Consider the following 19,748-nt stretch of genomic DNA (forward strand, 5'->3'; position numbering starts at 1 on the left):
TTGAAGATACCAGGGCTTGGGTCAGACACACCTTAGTTGTCAAGGAGATATCTTTGCTAACACTTTAAAGAGATCTTTGCAGCAGATCTGCCCAGTGCAATACATCATCAGATTTCTTGACTGCTGCTTCCATGGGCATTGAATGTGGATCTAAGTGAAATGAAATCCCTGACAACTTCAATCTTTTCTCCACTTATCATGATGTTGCTTATTGGTCCAGTTGAGGAAGTGACTCCTAAGCTGAGATATGAAGGGTGATTGTTGTTGTCGTCTCCTGCCATTGGGTTGGTCCCTAACTCATGAAGCCTCATGCTGCCCCATCCTGCACCATGGTTACAGAGCAGACCATTGTGCTCCCAAGGAAGGATCTTCCTTGGCTGATTGTTAGAAGAGATCATCAGGTCATGCTTCCCAGTGGATCTTGTCTAGAAGCTCCACTAGAACCTGTTCAGCATCATGGCAACATGAAAGCCCACACAAACTGACAGTGGTGGCTGCTCATGGGGTCCATTGGCTGGGAATTGAACTCTGGTCTCTTTCATGGAAGGTGAGAATTCTACCACTGAACTGGCACTGCCCCCACAAAGGGTGATTGGGGTTTAACCAAGTGAAGAGGACAAGAAAGGCATTCCTGGAAGAGGAACAGCATGTTTGAGGGGCTGAAAGGAGACCAGCACTGTTGATATGCAAAGAGTGAGAGGAGCTGGTATGAGGTGGGGCTGCCAGGTTCAGCATGAGCCAGACCCTGTGGAACCTTGTGATCCAAGGAGAAGACTTGGGTTTCCATAATGAGGACAAGGAGAAACCTCTGAAGGATTTTAAGCAGGAAGGATAGGATCCTATTTGTGTTTTGAAAAGACTTCTCTGAATACTGTTGGGAAGAGATAGGCAGTGGTGGGAATGGGCGGGTGGGAGTGAGAGAGTTGAGGGAAGTAAAAGAGAAGCAGGAGACCAGTGAGGAGGCTGGTGAGTCCATCCTGGTGAGACCTGATGGGGGTCTGGCCAGGCTGCTGGCTGTCAAGAAGGCGGGAGTGGTCACAGTTGAGAGCTTTTACGATTTGGAATCAACAGGGCTTAGGGATGGATGAAACAAGCCAGCTGTGGATGGGGGTATGAAGGCCAACCCTGGCTTCCTGGTGCACCTGAAGGTGAGTTGAGCTCAGGACTATATGTGTTCTTGGTTGTTGGTCCCAGCAGGGCCCTGTAGTGGGCCTCTAAGATGGCCCCCAAAGCCAAAAAACCAAACTCACTGCCATCGAGTCTATTCTGACTCATAGTGACCCCTTTTGGGTTTCCAAAGCGGTAAATCTTTATGGAAGTAGATTGCCCAGTCTTCCTTCCACTGAGTGGCTGGTGGGTTTGAACTGCCAACATTCTGTTTAGCAGTCAAATGCCGAAGGTATTACACCACCAGAACTCTTTAAGATGGTCCTCAGTGATCCCCTTTTCCTGGTCTTCCCACCCTCCTGTAATCTGCTGCTCTTGTGGGTAGCCTGGCTTTGTTGACTTGTAGAAAATGTCAGAGTTTGGTGATGAAGAGACTGTGGTTTCCACGTTGGGTGATTTCTCTTGCTCTCTCTCAAGTTGTCCATGTTGTGGAGCCTCTGCCGTGTCATGAGGCAGCCTTGTGGCGAGGCCAATACAATGAACCCAGAAGCAGATCTTCTGGGGCCTGACTACACCTGAGTGAGTTTGGGATCAGTTCCAACCCGAGTTCAGGCTTGAGATGATAGTGGCCATAGCTGATACCTTGATTACAGCCTCATGGAAAACACTGAATCAGAACCAGCCAGCTAAGCTTGGGGTGCCCCCTGACCCACAGAAATGGAGAGATTATAATGATTTGTTGTTTCCAGCTGCTGAGTTTGGGGGTAATTTGTTATGCAGCAATAATCAATACAGCACACTCACACACACACACAAGCTGTGCTCATTTCTACTTCCCTGGAGCTGGGTAGGGAAGGGTTAACCTCAGAGCCCAGGCCTAGTGGGGTGGGGGTGGGGGCAGCAGGTTAATGCCTCCAGCTTGAGGCACAGTTTATTACAGACTCTGCCAACGTTTGGGTCTGCTGCCAGCTGGGCCCCAGCCCTCCTGTGGTGCCTGTCAGTGCAGGGCCCTCTGAAGGGGGCGGGGGCATCCTGGAAACTGACAGATTTATTAGTGGCCTTGGCTCCTTGCACCTGCCCAGGATGCCCCAGCTGTGAGGGGAGCTGGGAGGCTGGCCAGCCCATGTCCCCGGCAAGGGTCAGGACTGCCCCAGCTCCTGAGTTGCAGCCTCTGCTGGAGCTCACAGTCCTTGATCTGCTAGGTTCAGAGTCCAGAGGGAGGTACTGAAGGGCTACTGCAAACGCTAGAGACTGCTAGGAACCCCGTCCAGTGTGTCTGGAGCAATGCCTGGGTGCCACGCACTTACATTCCCCATCTTGTTTCATCCTCACAATAACCTTGCGAAAGTTGTTGTTGTTGTTATGTGCCGTCGACTCGGCCCCGACTCATAGCAACCCCTCCTTGGGTTTCCGAGGCAGTATCACTACGGAAGTAGGATTGCCCAACCTTCCTTCCGAGGAGTGGCTGGTGGGTTTGAACCGCCAGCCTTCTGGTTAGCAGTCAAGTGCTTTAGCCACTATGCTACCAGAGCTCCTTGCGAAAGTTGTTATGTTGTTGTTGTTATGTGCCGTCGAGTCGGCCCCGACTCATAGCGACCCCTCCTTGGGTTTCCGAGGCAGTATCACTACGGAAGTAGGATTGCCCAACCTTCCTTCCGAGGAGTGGCTGGTGGGTTTGAACCGCCAGCCATCTGGTTAGCAGGCAAGTGTCTTAGCCACTATGCTACCAGAGCTCCTAGGCCCATCTTGCAGATGAGGAAATTCAGGTCCAGGGTCACGCAGCTGCAGGACTATGACTGTGTGTTCATCCGGTCTTGCCTCCTTGGCCTTCCTACTGTGAGGCTCAGGGATTTGGTGCCTTAGTGATTTGGGGGAACTGCTTTAGGGAATAAGGTAGGGAGTTGAGGAGACCGGACTTCGGCCCCTATGCCTGCTCCAGCAAGAACAGCTCCACTGTCTGTGTTGTGCCATTAAGGGACCATGTAAAATTTCATTTGAGAAACAGAATCACCAAACAAAACCAAGTAGCGTGGTGCTTCAGAATGTGTGGACTGAACTGAGAATGTTCCACTCCCCAAGTCCCTCCTTACAGTGTCACATGGGCTTAAGTGGGTTTAAGCCTGGGTGGTGCTCATGGTGAAGCACTTGGCGAGTAACCAGAAGGTTGATGGTTCAAACCCACCCAGAGGCACCTCGGAAGAAAGACCTGGCGGCCTGCTTCAGAAAGGTCACGGCAGCCTTGGAAACCCTGTGGAGCACGGTTCTACTCTGTATCATGTGGGATCACCATGAGTCAGAATCGACTTGACGCAAGGGTTCGTTTCTTCCTCTTTTCTTTTGGTTTAAGCCACTTAATCTTGCAGATTCTCACTTTCCACATCTGCAGACTGGAGCTGATAATAGTCTGCACCTCATGAGAATATGCGGGGATTCAGTGAAATCCAACATATAAATACTAGGCTCATAGCACCAAAACCAAAGCCAAACTCACTGCCGTTGAGTCAACTCCAAGTCATAGTGACCCCTCCTTGGGTTTCTGAGGCGGTTTCACTATGGAAGTAAATTGCCCAATCTTCCTTCTGAGGAGTGGCCGGTGGGTTTGAACCGCCAGCCTTCTGGTTAGCAGTCAAATGCCTTAGCATTATGCCACTAGAGCTCCTCCTAGGCTCATAGTAAGCACTCAATATATGTTGCTCTTGTTAGCTGTTTTCAAGGAAGGATTTATCTTTGTAAAGAGGGTCTGTGATGTTGAAAAGGACATGACTTTAGGTAATGAGAGCTCTGGTGGTGTAGTGCCTAAGGTATTTGACTGCTAACCAGAAGGCTGGCGGTTCAAACCCACCAGCCACTCCTTGGAAGGAAGATAGGGCAATCTATTATCTGTAGAGACACCACCTCAGAAACCCAAGGAGGGGTCACTATGAGTCGGAATTGACTCGACAACAGTGAGTTTGGTTTTTGTGTTTCTAGGCAATGGGGAGCCTTCGAAGGCTTTTTACAGAGGGGTGAGCACCCTCACTTTTCTGCTTGTGGAGAAGCCCCAGCCCAGCATCCCCCTGCCCACCACACTCTGGGGAGCTGTGTGTTCCCCCAGAGAATGTGAAGTAGGCTGGTAAGGCTGGTGGGGCAGGGGCTAGGGAAGAGAAGGAGAAACAACCTTGTGGGTTTCTTCTGAAAGCAGAGCTAGGAGAGGGGAATGGAGAGAGATAAGATTAGGGATTGTTGCAAACATTTCTCAGAGCCATAAATCCTAGCTCATTCCCCCTTATTACCAGAGGGATTAAGTTGCCTTTGAGAGAAGCCAAAAGAAAGATGATCCTGTCCCAGGGCTGACTGGGAGAAGATTTGAGGCCCAGCCTGGAGAAGGACCAGCCTCATACTCTGGGCAGACATTTCTCCAGCACTCGTAAGGGCAGCCCATCCTGTCCCTCCTTGGACAATAACAGGGAACTCATTCACTGGGGAATAGCTCATCTCTGAATGCTGAGAAGAGCTGCTCAGCCCCCAGTGCAAGTCTTCCCCAAGCAGCTTCATTCAGTAATGCAATAGATATTTAAGCACCTACCTGTGTCAGGCCTCTCTTGAAGAGGGAAGGACATAGCGGTGAATGAGACCAAGTCCCTGCTCTCAGGGAGCTTAGATTTGACTGGAGAAGACAGGTGTTATATGACTCTATCATGTAATGTCAGGAGATGGTAAATGCTTCGACAAAATTAAAACAAGTGATGTGACATAGAGTGATGACCTTTAATAGAGTGGACAAGAAAGGCCTCTCTGAGCCATTTAAGTGCAGGTATGACTGACAAGAAATCACGGTGACAGATTGTATGGCCCAAACATAGCTGCAATAGTATCTTCCACCCCACTAGCTCTTTCGCAATGTGACTTGCCACTCCCCCACCAAGATATGGAGTCTATTTCTGCACCACTTGATTCTGGGAAGGACCTGTGACCGTTTTGACTAATAGTGTTCCAGTTGTTTATTGCTGCCTAACAAACTACTCCAAAAGTTAATGACTTAAAAGAATAATTTACTGTAACCCTGTGGGTTGACTATGTCCCTAACCAAAAAACCCAGACTCACTGCTGTTGAGTCAATCCAGACTCATTGCGACCTCTTCTTGGGTTTCTGAGGTGGTATCTCTATGGAAGTAGATTGCCCAGTCTTCCAAGGAGTGGCTGGTGGGTTTGAACCACCAGCCTTCTGGTTAGCAGTCAAATGCCTTAGGCATTACACCACCAGAGCGCCCAACTAGGTGCCTAGGTGGTGCAAATAGTTTCCACTCAACTACTAACCTGAAGGTTGATGGCTTGAGCCCACCAGTGGTTTCTCTCACCCAGTGAAGGAAAGGCAATGGAATATGGTGCAAACGAGACAGTGTCATTCCAGATGTGGCCTTTAATTGTCCTGGAAGTTTCTGCTTCTGGTCCTTTGAAACTCTGGCTCTCAGCCCACTCCCTTTTGGAAGCCATGCTGTGAGAAGACCAAACCATATGGAGAGGCCATGTGTGGGTCTTCAGGTCAACAGCCCAGCTGGGCTTCCAGTCAATAATCAGCATTGAGTGAGCCCTTTTGAACATCTAGATCCCCTTCAGATGACTGCAGCCCTAGCTCCCATCTGACTGCAATTTCAGGAGAGAACCCAAGAGGACCACTCAACTGAGCCTAGTCAACCCACCAAAGCCCACTGCTGTCAAGCTGATGCCTACTCATGGTGACACCATGTGTGACACAGCAGAACTGCTCCATAGGGTTTCCTTGGCTGTAATCTTTATGGAAGCAGATTTCTAGGACTTTCTTCTGTGGTACTGCTTGGATGGGTTCAACCACCAACCTTTAGTAGTTGAGTGTAAACCACTTGCACCATCTGGATACCTAGTTAACCACAGAACTACAATAAATTGTTGTTTAAGTCACTAACTTTTGGAGTGACTGGAACACCAGTATCCTTCTAAGCTTGTGCAAAGATCCTAAAGAGGGAGAGAGTTTGGATTATTTGAGAAACCAAAAAAAAAAAAAAAAAAAATCCAGCTTTAACTGAAGTATAGGAGGCAATGAGGAGAGAGACAGAGGACTAGGCATGGAACAGGTCATGGCAAGGACTATGAAGACGCACTGAATGATTTAGACAAAGGCACTGGGTTTACGTTTTCAAAAGACTCTCTGACTGCTGAGAGGGGAGTGGATTGTAGGTGGCAGAGGAACAGTAAGGAGACCAATGGGGAGGCTGCTGCATTTGCACAGGTGGGAAATGCTGGTGGCTTGGACCAAGGTGTTCACTGTGGTGTGGTGAGAAGTTCATAGATTCAGGATATGCTTAGGAGGTAAAATCAACAGGACTTGATGGATTGGACATGAGGGTAAAGGAAAGGCAATCAAGTATGATTTGTAGACTTCTGTCTTGATGGCTAAATGAGTGGTGGGGCAATTTACTAAGATTCAGTAGATCTAGGAAGGAACAGATTAGGAAGGAAAAGCAAGGATTCTTTTTTTTGTCCAAGTTAAGCGTGAGATCCCCAGGGACTTCCCAGTAGAGCTATGAGTAGGCCGTTGACATGAATCTGGTGTTTAGTGGAGAAGTCTGAGAAAGACCATCGGTACAGGAATGGTATTCAAAGCCAGAAAACTAGATGGGATCACCAAGCATGTGCATGTAGGTAGAGAGGAGGTCTGGGTACCAAGCCCTCAAATGCTGCATTACTTCAAGGTCATGAAGAAGAAGAAGAGGAAGAGCCAGTAAAGGGGACAGAGAAGCAACCAGTGAGGTCAGAGGAGAACCAGGAGACATGGGTCCTGGCTGCGAAGTGTGGAAAATACAGCAAGAGAGTATGATTAGCTATGCCAGATGCTGCTGCTTAATTTAGCAAAATCAAGACGAGAAGTGAGCAGTGGCTTTGGCAACATGGAGGCCATTGGCTGGACATGTTTGCCTCCTCTCTCTATTTAGCTCTGGTAGGAGGACTGCTCTTTCTCCATTGAGGGAAGGCTGGACCTCATGTCAAAGACCAAGGCAACGTGAGCGGAAGTGCTGTATGTCGATTACAAGCAGAAGTTGTAAGAACTGCCATCACAAGGGACTGTGCTCTGCAGGGTCTCATGGCTGTGACTTCAGGAAACAGGTCACCAGGCCTTTCTTTCGAGGTGCCCACCAGCCTTTGTGTTAGCAGCCCAGGTCTCAGCCGTTTGCGCCACCCAGGGGCCAGAGGAAGAGATAAACTTGTGTTATTTTAAGTCCCTGAGATGTATGGTTCCATTGAACTGAAGTTTTGAAACTTCCGTTAAATGTAATAATCTGTGGTGGTAAAAAAAAAAGTTAGGATAGTAGTCGCCTGAGGAGAGGAGGTTTATGTCTGATTGGCTTAAAATAAATAAAAATAAAATCAAATTTTTTTAGTCAGTAATCATAAAAGCCAATGCTCAGTAGAAGTGAATGAAGGAAAATTATAGTTGGGGAAAATAAATGAGAGAGAGAGAAGTGAATGAAGGCATGGTCTCCCAGTATTTTTAAAAAACAGCTTTATTGAGATGATTTACATAGTCCAGATTTCACCTTTTTCAAGTGTGCAACTCTGGGTTTATGTATATTTGGAGTTGTGGGGCCATCATGGTCATCTGAGTTTAGAACATTTTCATCACCCCCAAAAGAAACCTTGTGCCCATGCATTCACTCCCCATTCTTCTCTCACAGCCATAAAAACAAAACATGGAGTTGTGGGGCCATCATGGTCATCTGAGTTTAGAACATTTTCATCACCCCCAAAAGAAATCTTGTGCCCATGCATTCACTCCCCATTCTTCTCTCACAGCCATAAAAACAAAACAAAACAAAACAAAAAAAAAAGCAAAAACCCAAACTCACTGCCCACAAGTCGATTTAACTCATAGCAGCCCCTCCTTAGGTTTCCAATGCAGTTGCTGCTGTTGTTATGTGCCATCAAGTCGGACTCGACTCATAGCGACCCCCTCCTTGGGTTTCTGAGGCAATATCACTATGGAAGTAGATTGCCCCATCTTCTTTTGGAGGAGTGGCTGGTGGGTTTGAACCACCAGCCTTCTGATTATCAGTTAAGTGCCTTAGGCACTACGCTACCAGAGCTCCTTTCCAATGCAGTTATCACTAAGGAAATAGGTTGCCCAGTCTTCCTTCTGAGGAGTGGCTGGTGGGTTGGAACCGCCAGTCTTCTGATTAGCAGTCAGGTGCCTTAGGCATGACACCACCAGAGCTCCCCTCACAGCCATAGACCACTACTAATCTACTTTCTGTCTCTATGGATTTGCCGATTTTGGATATTTCAATGTAAATGGAATCCTACGATGTATAATTTTTGGTGACTGGCTCCTTTCACTTTGCATGTTTTCAGGGCTCATCTATGTTGTACTGTGTGTCAGTACTTCATCCCTCTTTGTGATCAAGTACTATTCCATTGTATGGATATACTGCATTTTATTGATCTGTTCTTCAGCGGATGGGCATTTAGGTTGTTTCTCCTTTGTAGCTGTCATGAGTGGGTGCACTCTGTGCAGTCAGTTTGTGCACACGGTTTTCTATAGATATATGCTTTCCGTTCTCTTGGGTGTATACGTAGGAGTGGAATGGAATGGGTCAAATAGTAACTGTGAGTGTAATCTTCTGAGGAACTATTGGGCGGTTTTCCACAGCAGCTGCACCATCTCACCAGCAGCAGTGTCTGAATGAGGGTTCCAATTTCTCCACATCCTCACCCACATTATTGTTTATCTTCTTGATTACAGCCATCTGGTGGGTGTGAAGTAGTATCTCACTGTGGTTTTGATTTGCGTTTCCCAGTGGCTCATGGCATTGAGCATCTTTTCATGTGCTTATCAGCCATTTATTTGTATCTCTTCTTTGGGAAAACGCCTATTCAGGTCCTTTGTGCTTTTCTAAATTGGCTTCTTCATCCTGTTGTTGAGTTGTAAGGGTTCTTTATATATTCTGATGCAAGCCCCTTCTCAGATATATGCTTCTCAGACATTTTCTCCCATTCTGTATGCTGTCGTTTCACTTTCTTGATGACATCCGTTGAAACACAAAAGCTTTTAGTGTTGATGAAGACGAATTGATCAGGCTCATCTCTTATCACTTGTGCTTTTGGTCTTGAATCTTTTGTTCTATTTATTCTTATGGTCTTATAGTCACCTGGGTGCTGGTCACATGGACGTGTTCAGTTTGTGAAAAGTCATCAAGCTGTTAGGATTTATGTATTTGTCTGCACATGTGTGTGATACTTCGATGAAAAGTGTTTCATAAGGAGGTGAGGATGATTGCAGTTTCATTGTGAGGACTGAATGAGTGAATGCTTAGCACAGGGTCACAGCACTAATCAATGGTGGTTGTTATTATTAATATTATTAAAATCCAGCTCTGCAACTTATTGTTGGGTGATCTTAGCCTCAAGTTACTTTGCCTCTTTGAGCCTCACTTTCTTCATCTGTAAAATGGGGTAGCACCATCTACTTCACCAAGACCACTTATTATTCTTGTGTGCCATCGAGTTGATTCCAACTCACAATGACCCTGCAGGGCAGACTAGAACTGCCCCCTAGGTTTCCTAGGCTGTAATCCTTATAGGAGCAGATTGCTAGGTCTTTTCTCCCACAGATCAGCTGGTGGGTTTGAACTTCTAGTCTTTTGATTAGCAGTTAAGTACTTAACTATTTATTGTGCCACCAAGGGTCCTTACCAAGGCCACTAGGAGCCACCAGGGACCACAAATGAGACAAGATATGGCCTCATCAAGTTTGCAGTTTTCCCCAAGGAGGCATTCACAAATGGGTGGGCCAGTACACAAGAAAAAGCAAAGAAAAATCAGAGTTATGCTGAAGAGAGACAAATTGTCTCTAGGAGGCTGCCAAGAGTTGAGTGGGGGCAGCCCTATGGCCCTGCAAAGCTTCCATGAGCAGAGCTGGCCAAGCCTGGAAAGGAATGAGGGCGGTTGGCCAAGTGAAGGAAAGAGAGTTGGCTTCCAGGGGGAGCAGGGCCTGGTGGTGCCAGGGTGCTTGGCTTAGGCAGGGCTGGTGCTCCCCCCTTCACTGAGCTACTCCACAGCTGTCCCACAGCCCTTCAAGTCTCCCACTTCCACCCTGGCCTTATAACTCTCTTCGGGGCAACTGCCCCCTCCCCACCTCCAGTGGGAACTGTGGTGCTAGAATAATTCCAAGCCCTTCCCTGGTCTCAGGTTATAGTTTTGAAGGATTTGAAACTTACACTCTTGATGAGGGGGCATTCATTAAAGTATAACACGCATATAGAAAAGGCACAGATCAGAAGTCTAAAGCTCAATAAATTTCCCCAAACGGAATACGTCCATGTCGAACAGCACCAGCTCAAGAATCAGATCATTACTAGTACCCCCGGGGCCCCTGCATCCCTTTCCAGTTGCTGAAAGAACAGTAGCCATAGACTCATCTTCAATTCATGGTGATCCCATGTGGGTCAGAGAATTGCACCATAGGGTTTCAATGGCTGGTTTTTCAGAAGTAGATTGCCAGGCCTTTCTTCCAAGACACTTCTGTCTGGGTGTACTTGAACCTCCAACCTTTCAGTTAGCAGCTGAGTGCATTAAGTATTTGTACTACCCAGAGACATCTCCCAGTTTCCACCCACCTCCTAAAAGTCACTACTATCCTGACCTCTAACATCATAGATTAGTTTTGCCTGGCTGTGGATTTCGCATGAGTAAAATCATTGGGTAGTATCTCTTTGATATCTGGTTTCTTTCCTTTAACGTGTTGGTGAGATTCAACCAAGTTGTTGCAGATAGCATTGAATGACTATATTTCTCCTTAGGTATCTATTCTGGAGCTCTGGTAGTATAGTGCCTAAAGCACTTGACTGCTAACCAGAAGGCTGACAGTTCAAACCCACCAGCCACTCTTTGGAAGGAAGTTTGGTCAATCTACTTCCATAGAGATACCAGAAACCCAAGGAGGGGTCGCTATGAGTCAAATCGACTCAATGGCAGTGAGTTTGGTTTGTTTTTTTTTTGGTATCTATTCTACTAGTGATAAACATTTGGGTGGGATATTATTTAAAAAAAAAAAAAAAGCTTCCATGAACATCCTTGAACATGTCTTTGGAGGACATGGAGGCATTTCTGTTGGGAATATGTCTAGGAGGAGAATGCTGGATTATAGGCATAGGGGCGCCTTCAGTTTTAGAATATTCTACCAACAGTGTTCCAAATTGGCTGTACCAATTTACACTCCCCTCAGCTGTGTATGATAGTTCTAGTTTCTCTGCATCTTCACCAGCACTTGGTTTTTTTTGTTTTGTTTCATTTTGGCCATCCTGTGACTGGGCTCTATCATTACATTGTAGCTTCAGTTTGCATTTCTCAGAACCCTTCTTTAAGAAAAAGAACATAAACTAAAACGAGGACTATAAAACTGAGTACACCAGTGAATGTTTATTGAGAATGTGAAAGAAATCCAAACAAAGTGCTGGAGACTTTCAGCTTTCAGATTCCTTTCTTCTGAGAGATTTTGAGCCTGTTTCCCAGAAACGCTTCCACTGAAGTGATTCCCGATTGCACCCTGGCTCCCGCCCTGCCTAGAACGTGTGGCAATGTTCTGAGACGCCCAGTAGGTACAGGTCCCTGTGATGCAAGGGGGGGTTGCCCAGAAGCATAAGCTCCATCAGCTCTGTGGGAACGTGCCTTGCTTGGCCCTCAACCACCTCTGGCCCGGCCCACTTCTCCAACCTCAACTCCCAAACTCCTCTGCCCACCCGCAACCACTTCCTGGGGTAATACCTTCTCCTTAAGTCTCAGCTGATATGTGAGCTCCTCAAAGAGGCCTTCTCTGACCTCCCTGTGTAAGACAAAGACCCTCACTTGGTAAGTACATCATGTGACAGATGACAACAGCAGGAGGTTAAGAGCAATGACTGTGGGTCCAGCCTTCCTGGTTGGGGTCCTAGCTCCACTACTTTCTAGCTGTGTGATGCTGGACATGTCACGTGACTTCTCCACACCTCGGTTTTCTCATCTATAGCATAGGGATGACAATGCTAGTTCCCACCGCAAATGGGTTTTGGGAAGATTGAGTAGGTCAATGGATGCATTGCACTTGAAAATGCTCTTGTGGTTGTTAAGGAGGTCTGGTGGCATAGTGGGTAAGGCATTTGGCTGCTAACCAGAAGGTCAGCGGTTCAAACCCACAGCTGCTCTGTGGGAGGAAGATGAAGCAGTCTACTTCAGTAAAGATTTACTGCCTTGGAAACCCAATGGGGGTCGCTATGAGTTGAAATCAACTCAGTGACAATGGGTTTTTGGTTTGGTTTTATGGTTTTCCTTCCTCAGAAGGAAGGTTGGGCAATCTACTTCTGTAGGGATACTGCCTCAGAAACCCAAGGAGGGGTCTCTATGAGTCGATCCAACTCGATAGCAGTGTGTTGTGTTGTTTGTGTTACTTTATCTAAGCCTTAGTCTTCTCCTACCTGACACATCTCAGATCACCCTGGTGATGTGCTTGAACATTCAGTAAGAACAGCCCAGCCTTGATGACTGCTGTATCCCCAGAGCCTAATACAACATCTGGCACATAGTAGGGGCAAAAACAAGTTGTTGAATGAATGAATGAATTTCCTCTGCATAGCTCTAACCTGCCCAGGACTGTAAGACCACAGACCACCCCCATCTCTTAACTGAAAGCAATCGCCAGCTCCTCTCTGCTCTCCCAAAATAGTCACTGAATAAATATGAGTCTCAGCCACCCACCCCGATCTTGATTTTCTCTGGCTTGTGACCAAAGTTCCCATCAGCTTCCATGTCCACAGCCCTCTTCAGTTTACGATAACCATTGCCTTCTTTGACCTCAGCCCAGAGTTGGGTGACATGACAGCGACTGGGAACTCTGCTGTGACAGAGGACAATGAAGAGGCCGGGGAAGGTGAGTGAGTGGTTTCTTTCAGTTCACCCAGCAGGAGGGAGGTGGGAGCTGGGACACAAACCCTGGACTCCCAGGGTGCCTTGTCTATGGTCCCAGGGCAAGAGCCTCTGTCACCCCTCGTAGTGTGAACCACAGGCTGAGCACACAGTAGGTAGTTCGGCTAGGTCAAGATGAGTGCAAAGAAGACAGACCTAAGTCTAGTCCTTGGCTCTGAGACCCCTCCTGGGTCTTGGTTTCCTCATCTATACATGGGGTTAACTTAGTGAAGGTTGAGCCCTGTTTCTCCTGGCCTGGTTGGCATTTCTCCTCAATCTTTTTGACTTTGGAAGGGACTGATGTGGAGTTGGGAACATGGAGCTGGGAACTAAAGGCATGGAGAAACTGAATTGCCACTGTGCCTCCATTTCCTTCTTGACACGTAGCACTGGCTGACAGCAGTACTTAGAGAGGCATCTCTTTCGTCATCTTTTAAAACTATCAGAAGCTTTTTAGAATTAGTTTATTTTGTTGTTGTTGAGAGTATATAGCATACAGCAAAAACGTACACTAATTCCATTCTACATGCACGTATCAGTGACCTTGATTACATTCTTCAGACTGTGCGACCCTTCTCACCCTCCTTTTCTGAGTTTCTCCTTCCCTGTTAGCATTTATTCACTACCCTGAATTTCCCATCTGATCGTTCGAGTTGCTTTGTTTGACCTCATACAGATGGATCTTAAGAGAGCATGATGTTCAAGGCAGGCATCTACCAGTTAGGCTAAAGAAACTAGTGTTTGGTTTTAAGAAGACTTCAGGAGATATTTTTGGTTTAAGGTTTAAAGGTTATCTCAGGGTAAAAGTTTTGGGGGTTCATTCAGCCTCCACAGCCCCAGAAAGTCTGAATTCCATCTTTCTCAGTTATCTTGTGCTGCTATAACAGAAATACTGCAAGTGGATGGCTTTAGCAAACAGAAATGTATTTTCCCAGAGTTTAGGAGGCTGGAAGTATGAATTCCCATCTCCGGCACTCAGGGCAGGCTTTCTCTCTGTGCTGGCTCTGGAGAAAAGTGCTGGTCTCTTCAGCTTCTGCTCCCTGGTTCCTTGGAGATCTCCCGTGTCTTGGCATCTATTTCATCCCATCTCTCCTCTGCTCCTTTATTTAATCTTTTATACCCCAAAGGAGATTGACTCAAGATAGATCCTACATTAATCCACATTAATCCTGCCTCATTAACATAACAAAGACAGCCCATTCCCAACCGGGATTATAACCACAGGCATAGAGGTTAAGATTTACAACACTTATTTTGGGGGGACATAATTCAATCCACAACACCATCTTCGGTCATTTTTAAAGGATGTTGATAAAATGTGGCCTGCGCATGCATGGCAAGCCCAGAAGTAACTGCTAAGATCCTGATGAATGAGTGGGGGTTTACCAGCCCCCAGTACAGAAGGTGATTTGGCTTCACAGGGTGGGCAAGGGGCAGATGTGATGATCATGGACAACTGTCATGACAAGTTTGACCACATGCCCAGATCAATGGCATTTCAGAGCCAGTCAGCTCCAATTCTCTCCTCCCCCATTTGACAGCAGGGGTAACTAAGACCCAGAGAAGGAAATAGGTTTACCCAAGGTCACCAGCACATGGAGGCAGACCTAAGTCAGAGTCAAGTCTGAGAACCCTTAGTGGGCTTAGCCTTCTGTTTTCCCCGCTCCTCATAATTTTTTTTTCTTTCTTTTTTATAAATAGTTTTATTGGGACACGGTTCACACCCTGTGCAATTTGCCTTTTAAAGTATACAGCTCAATGGCTTTTTATTATATTCACAGAGCTATATGTCTGTCACCATCATCAATTTGAGAACATTTTCATTATCCCAAAGAGGAACCCCACATTCCTTGGCTATAACCCCCAAACCCTGATCTCCCAAGCCCTAGGCAACCACCAGTCTACGGTCTGTCTCTGTATCTCATATAAGTGGAATCATACAAAATGTGTTCCTTGTGACAAGTTTCTTTCACTTAGTACAATGTTTTCAAAGTGCATCCCTGTTCCTTTCTGTGGCTGGCTCATATTGCACTGTATGGCTAGACCTCATGTTACTTATCCACTCACGATTTGATGACCATTTGGGTTGTTTCCATCTTTTGCTTGTCATGAATAATGCTGCTATGAACATTTATTTACACGTTTTTGTGTGGACATAGGTTTTCATTTCTCCTGGGTGTTTGCCTAGGAGGGGAATTGCTGGGTCATGTGGAAACTCTGTATTTATGAGCCCAGCCTTCTAGCTGACTTTCCCAGACCTAGGGGTGGCGACACGAGGAAGCTCATGACTTCTAGGACTCAGGGTCTGGGGAAACAAGTCCTTCCTTCCACTTGCCTGGCCCTTCTGTGGGATGCCGTGGAAGAGCCAACTGGACTCTAACCTCCGCTCTTCCTTCAACTCATTGGCTGATCTTGAGTGAGCCATTTATAACTCTGAGCCTCAGTTTCCCCATCTGGGAAATGGGGATGACAAGCCCTACCTTAATGGTCTATTATGAGAAATAGCTGAGCTCATGAAAACAGGGTTCACTCATATGGCCTATGATATACCATACACTGTCCACAGCAAAGGGAGCAGACAAAATTCCTGCTCTTACAGTCTTGAATTTACATGGGAAGCATCTCGTTTAAAGAAATCCTGGTGGTGCAACAATTAAGCTCTCAGCTGTAAACTGAAAGGTTAGCAGTTCAAAGCTACCAAGAGCTCTGCAGAGGAAAGATCTGTGGATCTGTTCTAGCAAAGATTACAGTGAAGAGAACCCTACAGGCAGTTCTACTGTCACATGGGGTTGCTAAGAGCTGAAATTGACAGCAACTAGCAATTGTTGTTGTTGTTATGTGCTGTTGAGTCAGACCCGACTCATAGCGACCCCTCCTTGGGTTTCCGAGGCAGTATCACTACGGAAGTAGAGGAGTGGTTGGTGGGTTTGAACCACCAACCTTCTGGTTAGCAGTCAAGTGCCTTAGGCATTATGCTACAATAGCAGTCTGGAATTACATGGGAAGCATCTCATTGAAGTCTCACAATCCCATGGGAAGTGCCCCATGGGAACCTCTGCCTCCCAGATGAGGAAACAGAGGGAACTTGGCCTCTGCTGATGCCACATGCTGGGGCTAGCCGCCTTACAGGCACCTGACCTGAGACTGTCCTCAAAGCACCTGTGCTCCCTTGACAACCCAGCAGAGTGCCTGGCAGTGTGCTTAGTACATGCTGATTCCCTTCCCTCCACCCGCCTTCCGACTTTATTTTTATTTTAGGATCTTTGGGTAGCTTTTTATTTAAGAAAAAAAAAAAGAAACTTTTTATGTGGATGGCGCAGGACCAGGCAGTGTGCGCATGGGGTCACCATGAGTTGGGAGCCGACTTGACAGGAATTAATAACATCATACCATGCATTCCAAAGGAACAGCATTCTATGTCTATAGCTTGATAGATTTTCACAAACTAAACACACTTGTTTCCCCAGCACCCAGACTAAAAAAAAAAAAAAAAATCAAAACAATCCCAGTCCCCCAGACCCACTCCTGTGCTCCATCTCAGTCTCTACCCCGCCAGGAAAAACACAATCCTCTGACTTCTAACACCAACACTTAGGGCTGCCTGGTCATGGACTTCAGATGACTGGGGCTATGTCGTGGGTAGTCTTTCGTATCTGCTTCTGTGCCGGACATTAGAGCTGGGAGAGTCACCGCGTTGTGTATAGTTATAGAGCCTTTGTTCCCACGGTGCAGTTCACCTCTTCTGCTTTTGGGGGGGGGGGTGCCTTTGGGCTTTCCCTCTTGGGTTCTTCACTGCCTGTCTCCCAGGAGTGTGTCCCTGCACATCTGCTTAGGCCTTTCAGGAGGGAAGCAGGGAAGCGGGGAGAATGTGGGTGCTGTAACCTGGCCCGAGATGAACATGCTTCCAGGAAGCTTCATCTTGGCCCTTTACTCGCAGCCCTCCTTTTTGGATTCCAACAACATTTTGCTTGAGGCTGAGGGGTAAGCTGGCCGGCGTCCTAGGTAAACAGGAGCAGCTGGAGAAGAGAGGGGCTCTTAGGGATGAGGGGCTGAGTTGGGTTAGATCCCCATCCCATCAGGGCTATCAGGGCTTATGTGGAGGGTCTCTGTTCCATAAACCCTGAAACTATAGTGGTGATTTCCAGGTGTAGGCAATAAATTGGAGCCTGCTCCGAGCTGGGGCAGGCCAGGATGCCTGAATTTAACTCCCAGCTCTGCAACTTACCAGCTGTGTGACTTTGGGCAAATTGCTTAACCTTTCTGTTCCTGTTTCCTCATCTATAAAATGAGCAAACAAGCTGACAGTGTTATTTGAGGAATAAATAACTCCATGCATGTAAAGGTTTCTGGCCCACAGTAAATTTTCACTATTATGAGCTAGGAGCCAGCTGTGTACCTCACATGTACCATCTTATTGACCCTGCACATCAGTCATGGAAGTAGATACCGAGTGATTCACATTCAACAGATAAGGAAGTGGGAGCACAGAGAAGTTGAGAAGCTGTCTGAAGCCACACAGCAAATCTGAGGCAGAGCCAGGCTTTGATCTCAGGTCTGTTTGACCCAGAGCCCAGGACCCTGACACCAGGGCTATGAGCTAGGCTTGAATGGGGGCCCAGCAGCCGTGAGCTGCTGCAATGCCAGGCACTGTACTGCAGTGGCCCAGCTACAGCCCTCACATCTGCTTTGGGGAGCAGGACCTCAGGCTCATTTGCTCTGTCTGTAAAATGGGCTTAAGTGACTAGGAAAGTCAGTATCCCTTCTTCTTCCTGGAATTCCCGAGGGAGTGGGCTCCCAGGAGTGGGGCAGATTTGGGAACTGGTCAGAAGAGGCTGCAGGGTCTGCCTAGACCTGCCAGACCAAAGCACTGCTTCTGCTCTTTGGGGGTAGAGGCAGCCAGGCCTAGGAGCCAGATGGCAGTCCCAAGCCCAGCTTTTGGAACCCCCCCTGCTGGAGGTGTGTCCTGACCCTGCTCACATGGTGTTCTTGAACATGGGGCAGGCACACACACAGCTGTTTCTAGTCCAGCTGCCGAAGGTTGTAAAGGAGTTTATACAATGTGAGGAGAACCGAGGTCGAAGCAGTGGATTGAAGTCCAGGAAGGCTTCCCAGAGGAGGCCTCCTTGGATCAGGGCTTTGGAGGTTGACTAAGAGTTCCCTAAATGGAGGTGATGGTGTGATGGAGAGGGAGAAGCATGGGCACCTGTTAATCAGCTTCACCCTACCCTTCCCTAGCCATCTCTGTTCTTCAGGGAAGCCTGAAAGTGATGTTTCCCAGAGTCCCTTGCCAGCTGGTTGTTGGTTAGAGCCTGCCGGTGGAAGAAAGAGAAGGCGGGACGATGGGGGACGCTGGCCTGCTTCTAGATCTGGCCACAGCAGGCTTGTGCAGGCTTTGCACACTCCAGTAGCTCCAATGGTTCCAGCCACACAGTGGCAGCGCCTCCCGCATCTAAGAGGTAAGTACACCTCACAGGCTCCCAGGGGAAGCTGCTGCTGCCCAGTTTCTGGGTAACACCCCTTCTCCTTCAGCTCTTTGGAGTCAATTTGCTACAAGATCTCTCCCTCTGCCTAAAACGGCTGAGCCATCCTTTTCTCCAGTCACTAACTGATAGAATACTGGAGGAGGTGCTGAGGCCAAAACCGCATGTAGTATTCAGGGAACAGAATGATTCAGCACTCAGCAAACGTGATGTCATGTTTTTATTTTGATTTATCTTTTATATTCATGTTACCACATCTTTCAACATGTGTTCCCTTGGGCAGGGGCTGTCCCCCATCACCTCTTCATTCAACAAATAATCATTAGTGCTTCATCGGTGGGAAATTAGATGAAGGACTTGTTTATAGTTAGTCCTTGCACTCACTGTGAAAGGTGTTCAAGTTATTCTGAGTACTAGGGGGTCTGGGAATCCTGAGAAAAGATTGGGGAAGGCTTCATGGAAGAGGTGACATTGGCGTTAAGCATTGTAGGATGAGTAGGAGTTTGCAAGATAGGTAAGGAAGAGGAAGGACACTCCAGGTGCAGGAACTGCACGTGCAAAGGCTGAGGGTTCACAGGGTGTAGCCCAAACCTCGTTCATTTGTGGAAAGGGCCAGAGCTGGAGTCTGATTGCGTAGGGCTTTGAATGCCAGGATTTAAACGTTGAAGCAGGGGCTGGGGTTTAGGAAAGGCTCTTTGGGCAGGATGTAGCTGGTCCAGGTGTCAGTGAGCTCATCTACCCACCCTCCTCAAAAGCTCCTAAAGGATCAGAACGCACCTTGTTTGAATGTGAAAAATAAACTCTTTATTTCTGTGGTAGCTCCTTGTGGCTCTAAAGCACAACTACTGCCTGCTTGAAACCCAAAAGCTTATATGAAACCGTAGAGAAATAGAGCTATACTTATATAGAACATACATACAGCGGCTCATTTTGTTACTCTTTTCGGTGCAAAGCAGAAAGTTCTAGCTGTATCAGCGTGACCTTCCCCAGGTCCCTCCCTTGGACTGTGAAGGCCCCAAGGCCGTGACCTCAGCCCTGGTGTAGAATCTTCCCTCTCCTTCTGGTCTGAGGGATTCCCAATCACTTGGACAGAGCTGGGCAAAAAAGCAGAGATGACAACTCATGGGCTCCCCAAGCTTATCAGGGGCAAGGGCTGGATTTGGGGGTCCTGCAGAAATGGAGTGGCCCAGGGGCTGACCTTGTCGGATAGTGGCC

This window comes from Orycteropus afer, unplaced genomic scaffold, assembly GCF_000298275.1.
Source record: "Orycteropus afer afer isolate SDZICR_OR568_19922 unplaced genomic scaffold, OryAfe1.0 scaffold00020, whole genome shotgun sequence".
Lineage (NCBI taxonomy): Eukaryota > Metazoa > Chordata > Mammalia > Tubulidentata > Orycteropodidae > Orycteropus > Orycteropus afer.